Below are 12,326 nucleotides of genomic sequence, written 5' to 3' on the forward strand. Positions count from 1 at the left end.
GTCAGGGTTAGCTTAGGCATGGGTATGTAACACAACCCTGGCCTTCTGAATTAGAGGTTCTGGAAAAGGTTTTCTCTCCTAATAGAAGGAATTGCCTAACAGGCAACATCCCACTTCTTCTCTGCATGTCATATCTGCAATTGACACCTGAAGTGGCTGCAACCATTTCAACATGATGAAGACAGAGATATCAACACTTTGGTAAGATTTTTCAGTTGTAGTAACTGGAAACCTAACTAAAATTGGCTTAAACAAAAATGGTATTTTATTAATTTTATTCACATTATTTTATCAGTGTAACTGAATGAGCTAGATCTGCATAGAACAACATTTTGCATTGGGATTGTTCTGGAGTTTTAGCTAATCACCAAACTTGGATTCTAAAAAGAAGTGCAATTGAAATCCTAGAACTAAAAAAATACAATAACTGTATGTAACAAAATGGGTGGATTTAACATAAGGTTAGACACAACTAATTCTAGGAGTAATAAGCTGAAAGATAGGTTAGTATAAAATATTCATACTGAAGTATGTAGAGAGAGAAGAGAATAGACAATATAGATAAGAGAGTAAGAGACATATGAGACATAGTTAATAAGCCTAAATACATGGAATTAGAAAGAGGAAAGAGAGAGGATGGGACAGAAGCAATATTTGAAGACAGGGCAGTTGAAATTTTTCTAAAACTTATGAAAGACATTAAGACATATACTCAGGAAGTGTCATCAATCTCAAGCAGGATTAATGCAAAGAAAGCAATATCTAAACACCTCATAATAAAACTGCTGAAGACCAAAGATAATGACAAAAGAAAAAACCCTAAAAGCAATTAGAAAGAGAAAATATGTATGTTACCTTCAAAGGAAGAACATTATTAAGACTAGCAACTGACTCCCCAACATAAATGATAAAATCAAGGAAATGATGGAATAGCATCTTTAAGGTGTTGAAAGAAAATATGGTTAATCTAAAATTTTATACCCAGTGAAAATATCCTTCAAAAATGAAAGAGAGGCACCTGGATGGCTCAGTTGGTTAAGCATCTGACTCTTGGTTTCGGCTCAGGTCATGATCTCACGGTTCATGAGTTCTGAGCCCCACAGTGGGCTCTATGCTGACAGGGCAGAGCCTGCTTGGGATCCTCCCTCTCTCTCTCTCTGCCCCTCCCCTGTTTGCTCTCTTTCTGTCTGTCTCTCTCTCTCTCTCTCTCTCTCTCTCTCTCTCTCTCAAAATAAATAAATAAATAAATGAATAAATTTTAAATGAAAGAAAAATACATGTTTTCAGACACTCAAAACCTGAGAAAAATTTTCATCCATAGGCCCTCACTAAAAGAAATACTAAAGGAAATTTTTCAAACAGAATGAAAATAAACCAAGGAAGCACAACATGCAGGAAGAAATAAAGAGCAACAGAAAGGGTAAATATATGGGTAAAAGTAAATGAACAATGACTGTATAAAGCAATAATATTTTGTGGAATTCTAAGCATATGTAAAATTAAACTGCACCACAGAAATGGTACACAGGGTAGCAGCAGGTGAACAGAGTTAAAGTATTTTAAGTTCCTTTCATTGTCCAGAAAATGGTAAAAGAATTAATTTATATTAAACTTTAACAAGTCAAGAATGCATGCTGTAATCACCATAGTAATCATGGAAGAATAGTTAAAAATATATATATATATACATGTGTGTGTGTGTATATATATATATATATATATATATATATATATATATACATGTGTGTGTGTATATATATATATATATATATATATATATATATATATATAATTCATGCAGTAAAATAATGGAATAATAAAAGGAGTCAAGGGATGCCTGGGTGACTCAGTTGATTAAGTGTCCAACTCTTGATTTCAGCTCAGGTCATGATTTCATGGTTCATGAGTTCAAGCCCTTCACTAGGACTGGGATCCCCTCGCAAAATAAATAAACTTTAAAAAAATCCATCAAAAAAGGTTTAAAAGGTTAGAGGAAAAAGGAACATAGAACATGTGAGAGAAATATAAAATAAATACTACAATATCTTGAAACTCAAATATATAAATAGCAATTAAACCTAAGTGAACTAAATACCTCTTTTAAAGACCAAAATTGTCAAATTGGTTTTTAGAAAGAAACTCATTGCTGCTTTAAAAAAAAATCTTATATATAAGAATTTGGATATGTTAAAGAAAACAGTTGTAAAAAACATGGTACAAAACAGTAACTAAAAGAAAATCAGTAAAGGAAAACTAATATTATACAAATTAGACTTCAAGGCAAGAAGCATTATTAGACGCTGTATAACGGGGAAAATGTCAATAAACTAAGAAGATATAACAATTCTAAATTTGTATACACCTAATAACACAGTCTTAAAGTATATAAAAGCACATCACACCACAACTCCACATCTGCAGTATAAAAACTAAAATTCCTGGGAATCTAAGGAAGACATTCTGGGCAAAAGAATGAACATGGAAGGTAGTGCACTCAGTGTTATGAACACAGCATAGGAGTATCACTCGGTGTAATCAACTGCTGCTGCCGCGACACATAAATCTCCCCATATTTCAATGACTTAATTCAACAAGTTTATTTTTAGCTTTCATTATATGTTCAGTGTGACTTAGTAGGGACTCTGCTCTATTCACAGTCCTCAAGGGGAAGAAATTGACAGAGGCTTGTTGACCCTATAGAATCGGGAACATGGGATGGGGGAAGAGGGTGTTGTATGAGCCATGCAAATCCCTAACTATCTCAGCTCAAAAGTAACACAAGTCCCTTCTGCTTATGGGGACTCTGCTTATGCGTTGACTCGTGGGGCATCTGGGTGGCTCAGTCAGTTGAGCATTTGACTTCGGCTCAGGTCATGATTTCACAGGTGGTTGAATTGGAGCCCTGTGTTGGGCTCTATGCTGACAGCTTGGAGCCTGAAGCCTGCTTTGGATTCTGTGTCTCTCTGCCCCTCCCCCACTCACACTCTGTCTCTCCCTCTCTCAAAAATAAATAAACATTAAAATAAAAAAAGATCACTGACCGGGAGGCACCTGGGTGGCTCAGTCGGTTAAGCATCCAACTTCAGCTCAGGTCATTATCTCACTGTTCCAGAGTTCAAGGCCCTCATCGGGCTCTGTGCTGACAGCAAGAGCCTGGAGCCTGCTTCGGATTCTGTGTCTCCTTCTCTCTGAACCTCCCCTGCCCACGCTCTCTCGCTCTCTCTCAAAAATAAACAAACATTAAAAAAAAAAAAAGCATTGGGACACCTGAGTGGTTCAGTCGGTTAAGTGTCCAATTTCAGCTCACATCATGATCTCGAGGTTGGTGAGTTTGAGCCCTGCATCGGGCTCTGTGCTGACAGCTTCGAGCCTGAAGCCTGCTTTGGATTCTGTGTGTCTCCCTCTCTCTCTGCCCCTCCCCTGCTTCCTCTCTCTCTCTTAAAAATAAACATTAAAAAGAAAGTCAAAAGCCATCTTGAATAATTGAACCCTTCTGCCAGATTGTCTAATGGCCATTTGTTTTCGGGCCTGCTTTCTCTAGGTCTTCCTCATTGTCTGGCACGGGTTCGGAAGTACTCATCCCCACGAAGTCATCTTCTGTTAATTCCTCTGGTGTGGTGTCTGTTAGCTCTTAAATTTCTCCAAGATCCATATCTTTAAGTCCTTCACCCCCCTCTACCCCTTTATTTTTTTGCAATCACAATCTCTTTCATGAGTTCCTTGATTGGCTCTCTTCGTAAATCTGGTGAAGTTATGCATAACATCTGGACACAGTTTTCTCCAGCAGGAATTTACTGTTTCGAGCTTGATGGCTTTCACAGCTTTTCTATAAAAGTGATGCATCTTCAGTAATTCTTCCAGACTTTCGTGACGTTCTCTCCATTGGGGTTCTGCCATAGCATTGACAAACCTTTTTTGGGGTACCATGTGTAATGAGACTTAAAGGTCCTTATGACTCCCTGATCTGGAGGCTGAATTAGAGATGTTGTGTTTGGGGGCAAGTAGACCACTTGGACGTCTTTGTTATTGAACTCACGGGCTTCTGGATGGCCAGGGGCATTGTCCAATATCAAAAGAACTTTAGGGATGCCTGGGTGGCTGAGTCGGTTGAGCGTCTGACTCTTGATTTTGGCTCAGGTCATGATCTTAGGGTCATGGGATCGAGCCCTGTGCCAGGCTCTGCCTTGGGGCATGGAACCTGCCTAAGATTCTCTCTCTCCCTCTACCATTTGTTCTCTCTCAAAAAAAAAAAAAAAAAAAAAAAAGAACATTAAAAGGCCATCCCTAATGGCAAGATACTTCCTGACTTTTTAGGAACAATGCATAGATGAAACCAATCCAAAAAAAGTGTTCTCATTGTCCAGACCTTCTTATTGTACAACCAAAAGACTAGCAACCAGTGTTTAGGGGCTCAGGCAGTCCTGAACACACACCTGACTGCATTTGCACAAAGCAGTAGTGTTGGCCTATCCCTTTCTGCCTTCAGTCTTGGTGCTTGCTTCTCTTTATTACTAATAAATGTTCTTCATGGAATATTTTCCCCCCAAGAACCAGGCACTTTCATCTACATTGAACACCTGTTCAGACAGATATCTTTTCTTCTCAGTGGTTTTCTTAATGGCACCTGGGAACTTGTCTGCCACCTCATGGCTGGCAGAAATGGCTTCTCCTGTTATCCTGACGTTTTTAAAGCCAAACCTCCTCCGAAAACTATCAAACCATCCTTTGCTGGCATTAAATTCTCCAACTTTCAATCCTTCATCTGCCTTTTGCTTCAAGTTGTGATAGAATGACTTCCCTTTTCTCAAATCATATTAGAGTCGATAGGTATAACTTTTTCATAGCAATCCTGCACCCACATAAACGCTGCATTTTCAATATGAGATAAAAAGGTATTTTGCAAAAAAAAAATGCAAGGTTTTTGTGCTTGCTGGCATAGCTGCAGCGATTGCTTCACAAATTTCCTTTCCTTTTTTTTTTTTTTTTTTAACAATAGTACTTAGAGTGGATTCATTTATCTTGAATTGGAGGGCAACCATAGCCGCAGACCTCAATCTATGGTACATATCAAGCAATTCAACTGGAACTGGGAGCACTTCCAGCACCACTAGTGGCATTTCATATGGGTCCCATGGTGACATTCAAAGTTTACAGTATTGCACTAAACACAAAAAATACACAAGAACCACGAGAGATCACTTTTTACCCCAATACCCAATTTGCTGGAAAGACCAACTGCTCACTCAGAGATGATGACCATCAATCACATGCTGCTTTTTAAAAACTGAAGCCTAGTTGATACACAGTGTTGCTTTCATTTCAGGTGCACAACAGAGCAATTCAACAACTCTATACTTACGCTGTAGTTGCCCTCTTTCACCATACAACGCTATGACAGTACCATTGGCCATAGTCCCCATGCTGTACCTTTCATCCCTATGACTTATTCCTTCCATAACAGGAAGCCTGTATCTCCCACTCCCCTTCACCCATTTTCACTCTTCCCCACACCTCTTTCTCCTCTGGCAACTACCATTCTCTGATCACACACTGTTTTAAGCAGATACTAGCAATGCTTGAGCTCACCACAATAGCAACGGGAGGTAGCTCCAAAATTATTGTGGTAGTACAGCATGCACTAAATTTTATGCAGTTATGATTTAATTTTTTTTTCAACGTTTATTTATTTTTGGGACAGAGAGAGACAGAGCATGAACGGGGGAGGGGCAGAGAGAGAGGGAGACACAGAATCGGAAACAGGCTCCAGGCTCTGAGCCATCAGCCCAGAGCCTGACGCGGGGCTCGAACTTCATGGACCGCGAGATCGTGACCTGGCTGAAGTCGGACACTCAACCGACTGCGCCACCCAGGCGCCCCAATGCAGTTATGATTTATACTGCTCCTTTATCTTTGATTTCCCTGGTGTCACCTATGGTCTGTAAGTGTTTGTGTGAGTTTTGATAAGTTTTAACATTTGTAATAGATATGTGTATATCTTATGGTAGTAGATGATAAAATACACTAATATCTATGAATATTTTATGCATAGATGACACATCCAACTTTTCCTTAGTTTTTTGGAATGTCTATGCTACGCAGTTGTCTGTGAGTTTTTTTCAAATGGTCACAAATCTCCGAAAAGTTTTCCAATGTATTTATTGGACAAAAAAATCTATATAAGTGGACCCGCACAGTTCAAACCGTGTTGTTAAGGAGTCAACTGTACGTCCTCTATTGGTGTATGACACTATTTGAAAATTGTGTAAAAAATTATTTTTCAGGGCACCTGGTGTCTCAGTCAGTTAAGCGTCCAACTCTTGATCTCAGCTCAGGTCTTGATCTCAGGGTCATGAGTTCAAGCCCTGCGTTGAGCTCCACACTGGGCATGAGCCTACTTAAAAAACAAAGTTTTTTTTTTTCCTACCTTCCCAATAATCTCTCCATTGTTTTGTCTTTAAAATACCATTTATCCATGTCTCTCTTTTTGTGTGTCTGTTTCTGTCTTCATTTCTCTCCTTGGCTCTCTTCTTTCTCTTCTCTCCCAAATAGCACCTTCCTTAACTTATTCAAAGCTCCTAGAAGAGGTCCTATGGTGATGCAGGGTTAAAAGAAACAGCTGTAGGGGCACCTGGGTGGTTCAGTTGGTTAAGCATCCTACTTCAGCTCAGGTCATGATCTCACAGTTCGTGAGTTCAAGCCCCATATCCAGCTTGCTACTGTCAGTGAAGGGCCTGCTTCAGATCCTCTGTCCCCCTCTCTCTGCCCCTCCCCTGATCTCACTCTCTCTCTTTCAAAAATAAATATTTACAAAAAGAAAGGAAGAGCTGTATCCTTTTACATAATGTGCCTTCGACTATAGACCATAGACAACTGTTCAAATGCAGTCTCTCACTCCTTACCCCCAAATATTTGTATCTATATTAATAAGGCCAGTAGGGGGAGGCTACATACTTCGACTGTGGCAAAAGTGGAAAACCAAACAATGAGTTAGGATTTACACCCTCAGATGAAGACAGTTTTGGAGCCCTCTGAGAAGAGAAATGGAGCCTACATACATCACTCTACAATAGGACACTGGTCAGGGACAACATCCAGAATATTGCAACTTAAAGGAACATCAGAGCTCCACTAGTCCACCTGCCCATTATACAGATGAAGCAACTGAGGCCCAGTGAGGGAAAGACATTTGCCTGGGTCAAGGAGGAAAACTGCAAATCTTAGACTAGAACCTAGGCATCCTGATTAAAAATTTCAAGCCTATTGGGGTGAAGCACTCAGTTGGTTAAGCATCTGACTTCGGGTCAGGTCATGATCTCACAGTTTGTGAGTTCGAGCTCCATGTTGGTCTCTGTGCTGACAGCTCAGAGCCTAGAGCCTGCTTCAGACTCTGTCTCCCTCTCTCTCTCTCTCTCTGCCCCTCCTCCTCCTCTCTCTCTCTCTTCTCAAAATTAAATAAACATTACAAAGTTTTTTAAAAATTTTAAAGCCTATTTATTCAGTCAAAGTTGGTTGGACAGACAGTATGTTACTTGCTGTACTAACAAATTAGCACAAACTTGGCAGCTTAAAAGAATACACATAATAATACATCACATATTCCATGGGTCAGTTCTGGGCGCAGCTTAGATGGGCCCTTTGCTCCGGGTCCCATAGCCTGTGATCAAGGTGCTGGCTAGCTGCATTCTCATCAACGACTCAACTAGGGAATAACTTCCTTCCAAGCTCATTCACATTGTTGACAGAATTAATTTCCTTGTGGTTGTAGGACTGAGGAGGCTGGCTTTTTTCCTGGCTCTTGGCTGGAGGCAGCCCATAGTTCCTTGTCATATGAACTTCCCAAAGTGGCTGCTCACTTCATCAAGCCAACAAGAATCTGTCCCTTCAAGGGTACCCAGTCCTTCTTTTAAGGATTTTTCATGATTAAGTCAGAATCATCTCACTTTTAATCTACTCAGATTCAACTGATCTGGGACCTTAACTTCATCTACAGAATTTCTCACTTGTGCTACATTCTACTGGTTAGAAGCAAGTCACAGGTCCCACCCACACTAAGGGGGAGGGGGTTTTAGAAGGGCACGCACACGAGGGAATAGGAATCCTGGGGACCATGTGAGGGTCCATCCGCCACAGACAAATATATTTAAATATACTGAAGTGAAGGAGAGAGAAGTTATCAGGTGGATGCACATATCTCCCAAGAATGAATTGGACAAGCTGGTGGCAAATGAAGCAGGTCTGAGAGCTGCCAGATACAGAGGCAGCTGATTTCTCCTTAAAAAAAAAAAAAAAAAAAAAGTCTTTTCTTGCTCTCTTTTCCTCTTTCCTCCTGGGGTAAAATAATCTCTGGTTTATTTTATTTTATTTTTCATAGCATAGTGGCTGCGCTTTCCTTTTTGTAGACAGACTGCTCACTTCAGCCTCCTCATGGCATCTGCCCTTAAACTCTGGTCTCCCCAACACTCTGGCTTGTCATGATCCACATGGCCTGTCATGTCCATTCCAGCTTCTACTGTGTCCCTGAGTCTGCATGACCTTTCAGTTTACCTCCCAACAGCTAATTTTGGTTCATTCTTGGGGAGGAATCGAACTGTCTAGCTTGGGTCATATGTCTGCTTCTGGTCCAAACGCCATGGTCAATGAAACAAAATGGCCACTTTAGCAGGTGTGTGTGTGTGTGTCAGGACTTTGAACTTGCTGTTCCCTCTGCCTGGAACTCTCTTCCTCCAAATGTCTGCATGGTTTCCTTTTTCTCCCTTCAGGTCATCCTTGCCAACCTTCAGGTCTTCCCTGACCAACCTACTAAAAATTACAAAACTTCTCCACCCTGGCATTTCTCCCCTAACCCTGACTGGCTTTTCTCCACAGCACTTATCATCATCTGACCACTTTTATTCATTGATTGATAGACAACCTAATACGTGAACGGTGCAGAAGACAGTATTCACAGAATTGCTGTAGTTGTGTTGACAGTTTAGGAAAAACAACTAATGAAGATATCACAAACAAATCAAACAGGGAAAAGGGGAATGAGCTCCAGGAGAAATAAAAATTGTACAAGAAAGGAAGTATAATTATAGTTCACATTTGGCTCAATAGTGAAAAATATTCTAGGATATAATGTATCTGCTAGTGATTTAACCTAAAATACAGCCACAGAAGAGGAAAGTTGGGAATGGGTTACATATCAGGATGTCTATCAATATCCATCGTTCCTGAACATACCTGTGCCGGGGTATCTTTCCACTCCTATTGGGGCACACTGCTCTTTGGACTTGCCCAGGTCATCCTGGCGCTCCCCAGAGCTTTTCCTCTGTGTTAGATTTCCTTTTTACCAGATCCCAAGTTTCTCTTTACCTTTTTAAATTTAGCCCTTCATTATATCCTTTGGTGGCTTCCTGAGAAAGAGGACACAGGAGAAAAAAACCCTGAGACCTTGGGTACCTAAAAATGTCTTTCTTCTCTCTTCACACTTGTTAAACTGGTTATAGAATTCTAGGTTCAAAATTATTTTCCCTCAGAGTTTTGGAAGTAAGTCTCCCTGTCTTCTGGCTTCCAGTGTTACTTCCAGTGTTACTCTCATTCCACATCCTTGGCATGTAACATCTTTTTTTCTTCCCTAAAAACTTGTATTTTCTCTTTGTTTTCACTATCCCAAACTTTCATAATGATGAGTCCTTTGTGTATTTCCTTCCTTTCAATGCTCACTTGGAGGACTATCACCAACCCTAAAGTCATGTTTTGTGAAATTTTCTTGTGTGAGTTCTTTTTTTTTTAATGTTTATTTATTTACTTGAGAGGGAGAGAGAGAGAGAGAGAGAGAGAGAGAGAGAGAGAGAGAGAGAGAATCCCAAGCAGGCTCCATGCTGTCAGCACAGAGCCCGACACCAGGCTCGATCTCACAGACCTGGAAATCATGACCTCAACCAAATTCAAGAATCAGGACACTTAACCCACTGAGCCCCCCAGGCGCCCCAAGTAAGTTCTTTGATAATTTCTCCTTTCAGTGTTATCTATACTTTTTTGTGTGTGGAATTTGCAGTGGTGAGACATTGAACTCCAGGACCAATTCTCTAGTTTTCTCATGTTTCTTTCAAATTCCATCTTCAGGATTTGGGGGTATTTTTTCCCTACTTCCTGGGATATTCTTTGGCTTGATCTTCCAAATTTTATATTAAAAATTTAAATTTCAGGGGCGCCTGGGCAGCTCAGTTGGTTGAGCACTGACTTCAGCTCAGGTAATGATCTTGTGTTCATGGGTTTGAGCCCTGCATCAGGCTCTGTGCTGACAGCTCAGAGCCTGGAGTCTGCTTTGGATTCCGTGTCTCCCTCTCTTCTCTGCCCCTTCCCTGCTTGTGATCTCTCAAAAATAAAATAAAATGTTTAAAAGGTTTTTTAAATTTAAATTTCAGCTCTTTTTTTCTTTAAATTCAGAAAGGGGGGAGGGGAGCAGACGGAGGGAGAGAGAGAAGCTTAAGCAGGATCCATGTTCAGCTTGGTGCCCATCATGGAGCTTGATCCCATAACCGTGAGATTATGACCTGAGCTGAAATCAAGAGTCGGACACTCAACTGGCTGAGCCACCCATGTGTCCCTCAACTCTTGTTTTTTTAATTTGTGAGAGTTTTTTCTTGCACTCTAATCAACACTTCCTCCCTTTTATATAGCATCCTGTTCTTGTTTCATGAATGCAAACTCTCTGGGGTATTGGATGACAACATTTGTCATGTTTGGCGAGCTGAATTATTTGTTTCCTCTAATCTAATTGCTCTTCTTCTCTCACTCTTTCTTTCCTTCTGCTCCTTTTTCTTTCTTCTTTGCTTATTTTTATCTCTGCCTTTCACATAAGAGACTTTTACTAAATGTCTGGGAATCATTGTCTGGTTATTCATGTGGAGAGTGAGGCACACAAAACTGATTGAAAGATTTGAAAGATCTGAAGCAAGAAGCAGATTTGCTAACTTATATATTTCACTCTGGGTTGATCAGACAGTGAGCTGGCTTTTCAGTAAGTGTAAAATTTTTCTTAAGGGTCTTTCTTTTTCTCCAGAACACAGTCACTCAGACTTGGTACAAAAGCTTGATAGAAAGCTTTTCAAGGGGCTGAACTTCTTATCACTTATTATGCATATTTTTACTATTCCCCTGGATTGCAACATGGCACCTCATCTCCACCTCTGCTGTTGCCTGGTACCCCCGAATCTGGAGGCTTTCTTGTTCTACCCTTCCACAGAGTAAACCTGCTATCTACTGCCATAGCAGAAATGGCTGTCTCTCAACAGTTCTGTGGGGGAAGAAAGGGAGAAGAGACTCTAGGTAGATGTGGAAGACATTCTTGGCTGTTTTTTTTCTGAATGGCCTTGGCAAAGGATTGGCTTAGGCATGAGCATATGGCACAATTCTAGCCAATGAGGAATGATGGGAAGTCAGCTGAGAGCTTCTGGAAGAATTTATCTCACTCTTTAAAAGGGTTATAAGAGAGCCATTTCCCTCTTGTATCTGGACATTGGCAAGTGGGAAAGTGATGCTTGAAATTGCTTCCATTCTTTTTCAACCATGAGGAGAGGGCCAAAGAAACCACAGACAAGATGATATGATGCCCGGGGCGCCTGGATGGCTCAGTTGGTTAAGCATCCGACTTCAGCTCGGGTCATGATCTCGCGGTTCGTGAGTCCGAGCCCTACGTCAGGCTCTGTGCTAACAGTTCGGAGCCTGGAGCCTGCTTCGGATTCTGTCTCCTCCCTCTCTTTCTCTCTCTGCCCCTGCCTCATCCATGCTCTGTCTCTTTCTGTCTCTCAAAAATGGATAAATGTTAAAAAAAAAAATTTAAAGATGATATGATGCCTCCATGTCTTTGAAGCACTGGATTAACCATCTCTAAAACCAGCCTATCTAAATAAAGACTCCTCAAAACCTGGCGTAATAATCTCACTATACTTTAAGTGCAAAAATGTGGTCTGAAACCACCAGATTCAGCACCACCTGAGATCTTACTAGAAACGCAGAACCTCAGGCCTCACTCCTACCCACTGAATCAGGATCTGCATTTTAACAAAATCCCCCAAAGTTAGATATGACGCTAAAGTTTGAGAACTTTAGTTAGCTATCCTCCTTCTTATTTACAGACAAACACATTCTAACTGATAGAGTGGGTGTAGCAGACAACTTTGCCTTTTTTAAAAAAAAGTCTACTTATTTATTTTGAGAGAGAGCACAAGAGGGGCAGAGAGAGAGAGAGAGGGAGAGAATCACAGGCTCTGTGCTGAGAGTGGGACTCCTTCCCACAACTCTGGAATCATGACCTGAGCCAAAATCAATGAAGCCACCCA

This window comes from Felis catus, chromosome C1 (assembly GCF_018350175.1).
Source record: "Felis catus isolate Fca126 chromosome C1, F.catus_Fca126_mat1.0, whole genome shotgun sequence".
Lineage (NCBI taxonomy): Eukaryota > Metazoa > Chordata > Mammalia > Carnivora > Felidae > Felis > Felis catus.